The 12,467-nt window shown below is 41.8% G+C and overlaps 1 non-coding gene across 1 annotated transcript; it reads right to left on the bottom strand.

Moving 5' to 3' along the window:
* Positions 1–439: 439 nt before the first annotated feature.
* On the bottom strand, positions 440–546 carry LOC118487003. The gene has a single exon (XR_004880170.1). It is a non-coding gene; the product is annotated as a small nucleolar RNA R71 (small nucleolar RNA).
* Between the last annotated feature and the right edge of the window lie 11,921 nt (positions 547–12,467).

Here is a 12,467-nt window from a genome sequence, read left to right as displayed (position 1 = left end):
CTTTCTCAGAAAAAGGTTAAAAGCCAAAAACCAAGAGAAGGTTTCGGGTGATCCACCCCCAATGGCGGACCAACGTACCCTTATGGATTATCTACGGCCCACCGTAGGTAATCTAGGCGCCGCTATCAATGCTCCGAATGTCGAAGCCAATAACTTCGAACTTCGACCGCATTTGATACAAATGCTCCAAAACTCCGCAACCTTCCACGGGCTTGCGAACGAGGATCCTCATCTACATATAACTAATTTCTTAGAAATATGTGATACCTTTCGGATCAATGGAGCATCAAACGACGCCATCCGCCTCCGTATGTTTCCATTCTCACTAAAAGACCGAGCGAAAGCTTGGCTCAACACCCTCCCAGCTGGATCGGTAAACACCTGGGATGAACTAGCCCAAAAGTTTCTATATAAGTATTTCCCTCCTTCTAAAACTGCTAAATTAATGGCTGAAATTAATACATACTCGCAAGAGGACGGGGAATCCTTATATGAAACATGGGAAAGGTTCAAGGAGCTATTACGCAAGTGTCCCCATCACGGCCTCGCAATATGGCAACAAGTATCCACTTTCTACAATGGATTGTTGCCACACACTAGGCAGACACTTGATTCTAGCTCCGGGGGACTTTTAGGTAATCGACGCCCACACGAAATATATAATCAGATTGAGGAAATTGCTCAAACCAATTTTCAATGGCACACTCCCCGGGGAACTAAATCTATCGCCCCGGGCGCCCATAAGGTCGACGAAAGCACCTCTTTACAAGCCCAAATCGAGGCCCTTTCTTCAAAAATAAAAAAATTAGAAATGACAAAAACAGTCTCGGTTATGGCTTGTGAAGGGTGTGGTGGGTCACATGAAAATTGGAGTTGCATGAAAGAAACGGACGATCAACAAGAAACGGTAAACTACATTGATAATAGACCTAGGCCGTCGGGTCCTCCAACGGGAACTTACAACCAAGGATGGCGAAACCACCCAAACCTTGGTTGGAGGGAGACCGGCAATAGTAGTAACCAACAAACCCAACGAACAAACTTTCAGCAATCAAGAAATGAGTCACAAAATTTCACTCAACAACAAGGTGGACGAGAAAGGCTCGAAGATACTATATCTCGCCTAGTCTCCGACACGGATAAGAAAAACTCGGAAAGATTTCTACAATTAGAATCTAATTTTAGGAATCAACAAGCTAGCATTCAAAACATAGAAAAACAAATAAATCAACTAGCACAAAATTTTTCCGAGAGACTGCAAGGCGCATTACCTAGCAATACCGAAACAAACCCAAAGGCGCAAGTTCACCTCATCACACTACGAAACCGCACCGTAGGGCCTGCATAAGTACCTCCACCAACGGAAGAAACAATGCCAACACATCTGCAGGAAAAGAACTCTCCCCCATCACCCGAGCCTACCAAGGCTCCTCGAGTTCCGTACCCCGGTAGGTTAATTCGTCAAAAGACCAATGAGCAATTCGCAAAATTCGAAAGCTTGTTAAAACAATTGCATGTCAATATTCCTTTTATCGAAGTCCTAACCCAAATGCCCAAATACTCTAAATTTATGAGGGACTTCCTTACACATAAAAAGAAAATTGAAAATTTGCAATTAGTTAATTTAGGCAAAGAATGCTCTGCCCTCGTACTCAATAAACTACCCCAAAAGAAAATCGATCCCGGGAGTTTCACGATTCCATGCTCAATAGGGGAATCACCCGTTCGCAATGCCTTGGCCGACTTAGGGGCTAGCATTAACCTCATGCCTTCATCGATGTTCAAAAGGCTTGGCTTGGGAACCACGAGCCCTACAAAAATAAGCATACAACTCGCTGATCGATCAGTCAAGTTCACACAAGGTGTCATCGAGAATGTCTTGGTAAGGGTAAGCAAATTCGTTTATCCTGTTGACTTTGTCATACTCGACATGGAGGAAGACACCGAGGTCCCCCTTATCCTAGGGAGACCCTTCCTTGCCACAGCACAAGCAGTGGTAGACATGAATGAAGGGACACTAACTTTGAGGTATGGGGACGATGAGGTGAAGTTCGGAGTTGGGAAGAAAATAGAGGACGACGACCCAGTCAATTACATGAAGGTTATTGATTCAAGCTTGGATGCCGCTCTCCGACGGTGTAACTTGGGAAGCAAGGCACTCCACTCAGAAGATATATAACCGGGAATCGGGTCTAGCCAAGGACCCTTATAAACGTGGCGCACCACGGAGGCATTCCGCGGATCTATCCTTAGTTTAGTTTAGTTTAATCTTTTAGTTTTTGCAGAATAAAACACACTCACGGTGGTAATGGATGAAAAAGGGAACGAGAAAAATGGAACCATGCACGAAGAACAGAGCAACCCGACAAAAATCTCTATCACAGAAGGCTCAACACGGGCCGTGCCCAACCAACACGGCCCCGTGCTGAGCCCCTGCAGAAAAATCACCCAGTTCAGGTAACTGGACACGGGTCGTGTTCAGCGGACACGCCCCCGTGTCCAGGCTTCTGTTTCAATTCTGTAATTTTTGTTACTGGCACTTGACCACGGGGCCGTGCCCGGTGAACACGGGGCCGTGTCCAGGATACCAGTAACATAAATCTTTGCTTTTTAACCCACTTTTATACATTCTAATCAACCAAAAACATTATTTTTGGACACATTGAGGACAATGTGTAATTTAAGTGTGGGGGGGGATGCTAAAACCTTGAAATTTTGCAAAATCCTAAACACAAGCCTTACACAAAACTCTATTGGAACCGCTAAACACCCCAAATTTTTTCAAAAACTTTTTCATTTTTTTTTATTTACTTGTCTTAGTTTAAGTTGGAAATAACAAGTTCTAAAAAGGTTATATTTTTACAAGTTTACAACCGATAGCATCGTGATAAAAAAGGAACCAACATAAGAAAATTATGAAACGGCATAACAAGTCTAGTTTAAAATTCGATTAAATATGCTTGGTCACATTAAAAACCCATTCCCATAAAAGTGAGTTTTGAGCCTTTATTGAGCATAAAAATACACATATTTAGATTAAATGCTCATTTTTCGTTTCTTGTGTGAATAGCCACTCGGTTCTTACAAATCTAGAACTTGCCACGACGATACATTCCCGGTCCTTACCAACTTAAACCCAAGTAAGTAAATGAAGGAGGCATTAGGACTAACCATTTTTCTTTCAAAACCATTATTTTTCATTTTTTTTACCTACCCAAAATCCCCCTAGATAGCCCCTTTGAGCCTAAACCTTTCATTTCATTACCCCAAAACCCTTTTACCCACCAAAAACCTTTTTATTTATTTTCTTTTTAGTAACAAGTTCGCTTTTTCGTAAACTCACCTTTTTATGTGACGATCAAAAAAAAAATATGATGAAGTCAAAAACAAACAAAAGCTATAAAAGCTTGTTTGGAGAAATACTTCAAAATAAAAAGTCACTAAAAACAAGGTACTTCACGAAAACCGACGCTTGTTACGATTTTCGCCCTTTTTACTAACCACTAACCAACCACCCACCTTTAAACCCAAGCCTTCATCCAAAAAGTCCTCTTCATATTTACAAAGGTAAAAAGTTAAAAAGGAGGAGGATTGATTTCTTGGCAAGCCTATGGAAGACATAAGTTCCGTGCCGCTCTCGAGTGATTCACTAAAATATACACCTTCGGCCGAGTGTTGAGTGATCTCCCGTGAGGTATGTGAACTTGTATATAAATGGAATTTTAATAAGGCATGCTATGCCCAAATAAGTAATTCATCTTATGAAAAGTTCAAAATAAATCATAACGAATAGGATTGTAAATAAATAAAAATAAAACCTATAAAAACCTTGGATTCCCGACACTCTAGGACAAGCTAAAAAAAAAAAAAAAAAACTTCTCTTCTACCTATTCCATTTGGGAGTGTAAGCCACATTTAAAGAGTTTTGCTTGAGGACAAGCAAAAGTTCAAGTGTGGGGGTATTTGATGTGTGTAAAATGCAACATATAAAACACATCAATTAAGGCATAAAACTAACCCTTTTTAAGTACTAATGTTGGAAAAAGAGTGTTTTTGTCTTCCTTTTGTATTTTCAGGATGAAATGAGCTCAAAATCACAAAAGAAGCAAAAAGACTACTAATTCTACCATAAATACAAGAAAAGGAACAAAAGTGGATTGCCCGGACCCTCAACGGCACCTCCCAAGGCAAAGGAGAAGAAACAGAGTCTGAACACACCCCGTGTCCAGCGAACACGGGGGCGTGCCCAGGAAGCAGCAGAAAAGACAAACCAGTAGAAGCTTCCATTGCCCACCACGGGGCCGTGTCCAGCGAGCACGGGGGCGTGGTGAAAGTACAGCAGGCGCATTAATTGTAATTCGCAATTACAATTAATGAGGAGAGAGAGTGTCAGGCGGGCACGGGGTCGTGTCCAGCGGACACGGGGCCGTGTCCAGCCTTCTGTTCAGCCTATAAATAGAGGAGCTTGGCTTCATTCTCTCTCATCCCTTGGCACACCACCTCTCTCACACCTCATCCACCACCCACCACCACCATAACACCATCATCCACCACCATCATCCATTGTCCATCGTAGAGTGTGTGAGTCGTCTCGGGATCCAAGATTGATCGTAAGAGTTCTTGACAATCAAGGCCATGTTTGCCTAAGTCTCTTACATCACTTGGTGAAGACAAGTGTTTAGTATAATACTTTTTATTTTTAATCTTTTGCACTTTTTATTTGGTTTTGTATTAATGACTTTAATAACTAGTTACTTATGTTGAAGGTGATCTTTCCTTATCGTTTGTCCGTGGTGTCTTGGCATTATTTTACTGTCTATATAAAATAAAAGATTTTCACCATTCATATCTCCACGGTCTATATGGATGTATGTTGGCTACCTGGTCGGGGGTTAAGGGAACGGTTTGGTAAGGGTCTTGCCCTTGTTCAGCGTTTAGAGGTCCTGCTTGGGACCTGGGTCAAATTTAGTAGGATCTCCTTCAATGCCCATAGGTATTGGATGGCGGGGATCCAAACTCTTTGACCCCCTCATAAGTTAACTACTATTAATACTATAACCCGGCTATTTAGGACTGTATCCTTGCTGACTCAGACTACTTAGCCGAGGGTAACGTCACCGCCAGAAGCGGGGCCTACCACAATTTGCATTAATAACTTAATTCATTATCTTTCAATAATCCGACCCTTTAGGATTGTATCCTTGCTGACTCAAACTACTGGGTTGAGGGTAACGTCGCCTTCAAAAGAGGGGCCTACTACAATAACTAAGATAATCTCTTAAACAAGTGCAAAAGTGCGAAAATAATCAAAGGTTATACTAATACACGTGTCGGATCCAAGTGATTCATCTTGTCTATCTGTTTTTATTTTATTTTTATTTTTCAGCATTTAGTTAATTTTTATTTTTCTTAGTTTAAAATCATTTTTCTAACTTTTTGATTTGATTAGACGTTGAGGATAAACCGGTATTAAAAGCTCTTGTGTCCTTGGACGACCTCGGTATCTTACCAACACTATACTACGTCCACGATGGGTGCACTTGCCCATATGTGTGTTTAGTGTTAGTAAATATCGTGTTTTATAAATTTAAAACTTGGCTAAAAGTGTAAAAAGGGGCTTAAATATATATCTAAAAATATAACACACTTCACGCACATCACCTTCTGGCTTACTCGAACAACCGCCGATACCTATATGGAAATGGGAGAGTATAGCTATGGATTTCTTAACGAAACTCCCGCCCACGCCATCAGGTCACGACAGTATTTGGGTTGTAGTTGATCATCTGACCAAATCAGCCCACTTCTTGCCAATACGAGAAGACTACAAGGTGGAACGACTAGCCCAAATCTACACCGACGAGACCATTTGTAATCATGGTACGCCTCGCGACATCATCTCAGACCGTGATGCTCGGTTTACCTCGAGACTGTGGGAAACATTTCAAGCAGCGCTTGGCACGTCGCTTAATTTGAGTACCGCATTCCATCCTCAAACCGACGGACAGACTGAGAGAACGATCCGTACTCTTGAAGACATGCTCCGTGCGTGTGTCATAGACTTTGGTGGTAGTTGGAACAAACACCTGCCATTAGTCGAATTCTCGTACAACAATAGTTACCATGCCAACATTCAAATGGCACCCTTCGAGGCTTTGTATGGAAGGAGATGTCGTTCGCCTATTGTGTGGCACGAGATCGGTCACTCGCAACTAACCGGTCCCGAGATACTACAAGAAACGACTGACAAAATCCTCCAGATTCGAGACAACTTGGTAAAAGCTCGAAGTAGACAGAAAAGTTACATCGATAGAAGACGCAAGCCCCTTGAATTTGACGTTGGCGACTATGTACTCCTAAAGGCATCCCCTTAGAAGGGTGTAGTCAGATTCGGCAAGAAAGGGAAACTAACGGCTCGGTATGTTGGACCTTTTAAGATTCTGGAAAGGATCGGAAAAGTCGCCTACAGACTCGAACTACCGGAGGAACTCTGTAACGTCCACCCGACTTTCCATGTGTCTAACCTCCGAAAATGCCTAGCTGATCATGATCTAATCGTACCTCTCGACGACCTTCAGGTCAACGAAACCTTACACTTCGTGGAAAAGCCTGTTGAAATCATGGACCGCCAAACCAAGCAACTCAGGTGCTCACGCATCCCTATCGTGAAAGTTCGATGGGAAGGCAAACGAGGCGCGGAGTTCACTTGGGAACTCGAAAGCGACATGAAGGCCAAGTACCCGTAACTGTTTGAATAAAGATCTGAGACGTCAAATTGGTAAGACGACCCACGGTGATGTGCAGCTTCAAGCCTAATTTCGAGACGAAATTCCCTAAACAAGGGGAGGCTGTAACACCCCGTGTTTTCGAATGTCAAAGTCAAAGTCAAAGTCCAAGTCAACTTTGACTGGTAATAATTCTTTTTGCTTTTTGTATTATGTGGAGTAAGTGTTGTCTAAATGAAATGACCGAATGTTTAATCAATGCGACCGATTTACGACTGTGGATAGTAGGAAGTAACAATGCGATAAAGTTAATCAATCAATAATCAAGCTAATCGACTCATCAATCGAACTCAAGACTCGAACTATGAGAAACTGGTGTGGTAATACTTACGTGTGTATGTGCCTTATGTTTTGTGTGGTATTCAATCAAATCAATCGAAACTCGAAACTCAATCAAAATCGAAGTCGAACAGTGAATTAAAGATGATTGTATGTTAGATATAGTAGTTGGGACTGAAAGTAATTTGACTAGGAACTCTATCGTATTCGTATCATCGTCCATCAAATCGAAATATCGAAAACCATCGCGAAACACTCGAAAAGGGTTGCTGATCGAACAGGAAGCACCCTGATCGAACAAGCCAGCCGATCGAACAGACCGTTTGATCGAGCAGGCCATTCGATCGGAGGTCCTGGCCGATCGGTTGACACTTTCCTCATTTGGAGCCTATAAATAGCCCTGTCATTGTCACTCTTTCTACTTTTGGAAAGCTCTGGCCGAACCAGCCCTTGTTCTTCACCTTTTCTCCGATTTCTCTCAACTTCGGTAAGTTTTCATCCTAATTCTTGTACGTTTTTTATCAATGCATGATTCTTCATCTTTCTATCTTTCAAATCTTGAATTCTAACCGTGAAATCCCCAAGATCTAAGTGTTTTTAGGTGATGTCATCATGGTGTTCTTGAAGAACATCATGTTTTGGCCTCATTCAACCGTGAATAGCTTAGATCTGACCGATTTCCACATAAACAAACTAAGATTTGTAAGAATCTTAACATTTTCATGGTAAAAAAGATTGAAAGAAGGATTTCCAACTTTCTTTCAACTCTTTTGCACTCATAACCCTCAAACCGATAGAAACGGAGCTTGAACTAGCTCACTAATCATCCTAACAACCACGTGGTTCAAGGTTCGGATTCTAACTACGAGATTCAACAATTTTCGGGTTAAATATCAAACCGACGTCCCGAGCCGTTCACCGGCCGGACTTGGGTGATTCCTGCCCGGACGGGATAAATGGATAAGGACGAAGGGTCTATTGTTTAAACTCGTTGTCAAAGAATATTGAAATGACGTAAATCGCCAAAACAGCCATGTGTTAGACGAAAGGCCGACCAGGTCAGAATGCTGGCGGAACGGTTAGGCTGTTCGAACGAACAACCCAACCGATCGGACACACCAGCCGATCGACCGGGCCAGCCGACCGGCTAGCACATGGACCCACACTTTTCAAACTTCATGAAGTATGCTATTGACGAATTGATGTTCGATCGAATATGCTACTCGATTGGTAAATATTACTCTTCGGATCATGAGATACTGATGTGTGTAAAATGCAACATATAAATTACATCAAATAAGGCATAAAACTAACCCTTTTTTAGTACTAATGTTGGAAAAAGTGTTCTTTTGTTTTCCTTTTATATTTTCAGGATCAAATGAGCTTAATTGAACAAAAGGAACAAATATACAACCAAATCTAACATAAATACAAAGAAAGGGGATAAACGTGGCATGCCTGACCCCTCGACAGCATCTTCCCAAAGCAAAAACAAGAAGAAAGCTGAGCATGGGGCTGTGCCCAGCTGAGCATGGGGCTGTGCCCAGCTGAGCACGGGGCTGTGTCCAGCTCAACACGGGGCGTGTCCAGCTCAACACGGGGTCGTGCTCAGCGAGCACGGGGCAGTGTCCAGCATGGTCAGCCCTGGCAGAAAAGACAAAGTGATAGAAGCTTCTATTGCCCACCACGGGGCCGTGCCCAGTGAACACGGGGGCGTGGCGAAAGTACTGCAGACGCATTAATTGTAATTGCGAATTACAATTAATGAAGAGAGAGAATGTCAGACAGGCACGGGGCCGTGCCCAGCGGACACGGGGCCATGCCCAGCCTTCTGTTCAGCCTATAAATAGGAGTGCTTGGTTTCATTGCAACTCATCCCTTGGCACACCACCTCTCTCACACTTCATCCACCACCCACCACCATCACAACACCATCATCCACCACCATCATCCACCACCATCATCCACCACCATCATCCATTGTCCATCATAGAGTGTGTGAGTCGTCTCGGGATCCAAGATTGATCGTAAGAGTTCTTGACAATCAAAGGCCATGTTTGCCTAAGTCTCTTACATCACTTGGTGAAGACAAGTGTTAGTATAATACTTTTTATTTTCAATCTTTTGCACTTTTTATTTGGTTTTGTATTAATGACTTTAATAACTAGTTGCTTATGTTGAAGGTGATCTTTCCTTATCGTTTGTCCGTGGTGTCTTGGCATTATTTTACTGTCTATATAAAATAAAAGATTTTCACCATTCATATCTCCACGGTCTATATGGAGGTATGTTGGCTACCTGGTCGGGGGTTAAGGGAACGGTTTGGTAAGGGTCTTGCCCTTGTTCAGCGTTTAGAGGTCCTGCAAGGGACCTGGGTCAAATTTAGTAGGATCTCCTTCAATGCCCATAGGTATTGGATGGCGGGGGATCCAAACTCTTTGACCCCCTCATAAGTTAACTACTATTAATACTATAACCCGGCTATTTAGGACTGTATCCCTGCTGACTCAGACTACTTAGTCGAGGGTAACGTCACCTCCAAAAGAGGGGCCTACCATAATTTGCATTAATAACTTAATTCATTATCTTTCAATAATCCGACCCTTTAGGATTGTATCCTTGCTGACTCAAACTACTGGGTTGAGGGTAACGTCACCTTCAAAAGAGGGGCCTACTACAATAACTAAGATAATCTCTTAAACAAGTGCAAAAGTGCGAAAATAATCAAAGGTTATACTAATACACGAGTCGGATCCAAGTGATTCATCTTGTCTATCTGTTTTTATTTTTATTTTATTTTCAGCATTTAGTTAGTTTTTATTTTCTTAGTTTAAAAATCTTTTCTAACATTTTGATTTGGTTAGACGTTGAGGATAAACCGGTACTAAAAGCTCTTGTGTCCTTGGACGACCTCGGTATCTTACCAACACTATACTACGTCAACGATGGGTGCACTTGCCCATATGTGTGTTTAGTGTTAGTAAGTATCGTGTTTCATAAATTTAAAACTTGGCTAAAAGTGTAAAAAGGGCTTTAAATATACATCTAAAACATATCGCACTTACGCACATCAGATACTATGCTTCAGCACTTAATCAATTCTACAACTCGTTCGTAGTATGGGGTGCCACCCGATCGAGCCTGCTACTCGATCGAGCGACATCCAACTGAGGAACCACTATCGAAGTGTATAACCGATCGGTTAAGCCGGCCGATCGAACTGAAAGGTAAGAACACTTCAGTGTTCTCAAATACTACAACGAAAACTTCAAAAGTTCAAACCATCATACACAAACACATCAGAGGAAGAAACAATCCACTCGGATGGTCCAGCCGATCGAGCCTACCGGCCGATCGAACAAGACTGTTCAAACGGACTTTCAAACCAAACGAACAACCCGTTCGATCGAACCTGCTGTTCGATCGACCAGGTTATTCGATCCATTTACACTTGTTTGCATTTCCGCGTTACTCATCGTTATGCTATCAAACTATCCAGGCTAACCCTACTCTCAGCGCTCCCTTCAATCCATAATCAACCACTGTGAGTATACTCGAATCCCTTTTTGCTTTAGCACTTTTGGGTGTTACATACGTTACTTATCAAAGTCACAATCGAACACACTATTTCAAACTATTTGAACGTTAACCGAATGCATGTATTACGTGATTAAATGTATGCTTGTTGTTATGTTTACACGTGGAATGCTGTCTACCTGCCTTAGCAATGTAGTAGTATAGTTTAGACTCAGCACCCGTTCACACGGGGGTTGTTAAGGACAATTACTTGCAAGGATTACGGTGGTAACCCTGTATTGCGAACTGTCTCGGACAGTCAACTCATAGTCGTTGGTATTGATGGACCCATGTCGATAATTAACATGCATCCTTTCTCTCTGTATACGTGTTGGTTATGCGTAAACTATTCGAACTCTATATGTTATTATCAAACTTGTATGCTCACCTTTACATTATATGTATTGACTTTATTTTAACGTATGTGACAGCTGTTTAGGATGCTTACTTGCTCTTCCTGCTGTGAAATAGAGGCTAGGAAAGAGTCTAGAAACCAAGACAATTTATATTTATGTACTTAAATCTGAGTTGTCGGAACATGTTTTGTTTGAAGGATATCTATGTCTGTAATAGCTAAATTTATCTTATGGGTCACGGTATTGGACGTGATATTTAAACTATTCGGTAATAATAGTTGTTATGGAATTTCTTTGAACAATCTGTTTCGCTCAGTGCCATGCCCCGATGATTCCGCCATCGGTTGGGGTGTGACAGTATCGTTACCCTTAATAATGGTTTAGCTTTATCTCACCTTGTATATGGTGCTTTCATTTTATGCCCGACTCAAGATTAACTTTCATAAATCTTTTCTTTTTGGCATTGGGGTGGATCTGGTCTCTCTTGAAACCATGGCAGCTTTACTTCACTTTAAACATGGCTCCCTTCCTTCATTTATTTGGGTTTACAGGTGGGTTCAAATATGAATCATGCAAAGCAATGGGTTTTTGTTATTGAAGCCTTATAGCTTGGTCTATCTAAATGGAAAGTATCAAATTTGTCCATCAATGGGAAGGTCACTTTCCTAAAGTCGGTCCATGTTAGTCTGTTTTTTTTTATTTCTCTCTTCTTCATATAACCTCCTTAAGGTTATGGATCGATGGAAATTATGAGGACTTTCTACGGGGATGTAACGAGGACATAAAGGAAACAAATTGGGGGTGCTTGGACATAGTTATCGATCAATAGGATTGGGGTGGGTTTGGGCTTGGGTCAGTTAGGGACATGAACCTAAGTTTGTCTACTTGATAGTGTTGGCGTTTTAAAAGGGAGGACTGAAGCTTTGTTGTGAAGGGTAATTATTGCTTTCCATTCCACCTCGAGCGACGGGTCAGTGATCTCGGTGGATATACCCTTATCAATGTATAGAATAATATTTATAAGGCAGTGTCGGCCCTTGATAACGTGAACATAGATATTTACATCATTTAAAAGGTGTGATTAACAATAAGTCAAATGTTTGTTTATGGGCTAACAAGTGGGCGGAAAGTGATCGTTTAATGTGATTATTTCTTGCATTATCTAGTTTGGAAGCCTATAAACGTGTATGGGCCAACTTTAATTTGGTCTTGTTCTTGTCATACAAAACCATCATCTGCTTAGCAATGTCATGACCTATCCAAATGCTACGGTCTGTTGGGGTGCATCAAGCTTCAAGAAAATAAGGATACTTGGGATGGATTGGGTGATTAGATGGGTGTTTTCACTGTCTAATCAATGAAGGCAGGCTTGACTGATTTAAACTTGAAGTGGCATATTGATTGGAATTGGTGCCTCCCCATGAAGGTGAACATATTGGTTGGAGGGCCGGAATGGATCGACTTTCCACTC

Source organism: Helianthus annuus, chromosome 14 (genome assembly GCF_002127325.2).
Source record: "Helianthus annuus cultivar XRQ/B chromosome 14, HanXRQr2.0-SUNRISE, whole genome shotgun sequence".
Classification (NCBI taxonomy): Eukaryota; Viridiplantae; Streptophyta; class Magnoliopsida; order Asterales; family Asteraceae; genus Helianthus; species Helianthus annuus.
This window is presented reverse-complemented; position numbering and strand designations above follow the sequence as displayed.